The sequence below is a fragment of the Aplysia californica genome, unplaced genomic scaffold (assembly GCF_000002075.1).
Source record: "Aplysia californica isolate F4 #8 unplaced genomic scaffold, AplCal3.0 scaffold00100, whole genome shotgun sequence".
Classification (NCBI taxonomy): Eukaryota; Metazoa; Mollusca; class Gastropoda; order Aplysiida; family Aplysiidae; genus Aplysia; species Aplysia californica.
The window spans coordinates 661,664-662,798 of NW_004797370.1; the positions used below are offsets into that span (position 1 = coordinate 661,664).

The 1,135-nt window shown below is 42.1% G+C and overlaps 1 protein-coding gene across 7 annotated transcripts in view; it reads right to left on the reverse strand.

Moving 5' to 3' along the window:
- LOC101861199 (legumain) overlaps window positions 1–1,135 on the reverse strand; it is an 11,839-nt gene that overhangs the window by 2,672 nt on the left and 8,032 nt on the right. Inside the window, exon 1 of one of the 7 annotated variants that reach the window (XM_005095299.3) lies at window positions 596–727. The exons of the other annotated variants lie outside the window; for them this stretch is intronic. The gene's annotated coding sequence lies outside the window, so the exon portion shown is untranslated. Of the gene's footprint in view, window positions 1–595; window positions 728–1,135 lie in introns of those variants that run through there. 7 annotated transcript variants of the gene reach the window in all.

Consider the following 1,135-nt stretch of genomic DNA (forward strand, 5'->3'; position numbering starts at 1 on the left):
TGTGTGTGTGTGTGTGTGTGTGTGTGTGTGTTTATGTGTTTGTGCGCACGTGCGCGTGTTTGTAAGTATGTATATAATACAAATGATATCTATCATTTTTTATTAGACAACTTAAAAGTTATTCTCCCTCGACTTTTTTAGGTAGACTCTACTAGCCTAAATGTTAACTTACACAATCAATGCTTGTGATTGCTTATGAGATTGGTCCGAAAGGGGTGAACGGGGTGTTTATGTAGTAATGAAACAGTTTCGAGTTTTGTGCACACTGCTTTTTTGTTTTAATTCGTAAGACCTGTATCAATGGGTGTTCCCAAATTACGGAAGGGAAGAAGTGATTTTGATTATATAGACGTTTCGCTCCTGAGTTATCTTGAAGCAGCTTAGAGGGGCGTTTGGCAAACTTCTGGTGATCTCATAAGTCACCCCAAAGAGAGCAGCAATCGATGGAAGGAAGACGACAAAACGGAGCTGCTCGATTTAAAAAAACAAAAAACTTCTCTTAGAAATCGAACTCACATCCCCAGAACGCGGCGACGAAGAGCCTAACCATTACACCACAAACGCCGGGGAGACACACTGGCGGTGAAGAACTTACTTCAAGACAAAGTCAATTTGTTCCCACATCCGATTCGGACATTGCAGATAGCCTTGTTAGTGAGGCAACTTCTTGGGCCTTCGGCACATTGTGGTAGGGTGGCCAGTTCCTTTCCACGCCGCCTTTACTTCCCCAACTCGAAGTCAGGCACTAGCTCGTTGCAGAGCAGAAAAGATACAAAAGGAGTTTAGATGACTTCAACGACCTCATTCACCAATCTCCCAGGTCCATCTTTTGTGGTTAGACTATCGCTACGTCTATACCCAGATATGCGGTGTGTGCGACGAGAACTAGGAATTTGATTAGGAACGTAGCACAGGTGTAAAGTGGTTTTATAAAATGACGTCCATTTGAAACATTGAGCGTGTCACATAGCCAAATAAGTTCCGAAACACGGAATGGCCGGAGCAAAAGCTGACTTTTTGCTTTAGTGTGTGTGGGGTTTTTTTTGTTTTGTGTTTGTTTTGTTTCGTTTCGTTTGTTGTTTTTGTTTGTTTGTTTGTTTGGTTGGTTTGTTGGTGTGTTGTTGTTGTTTTGTTG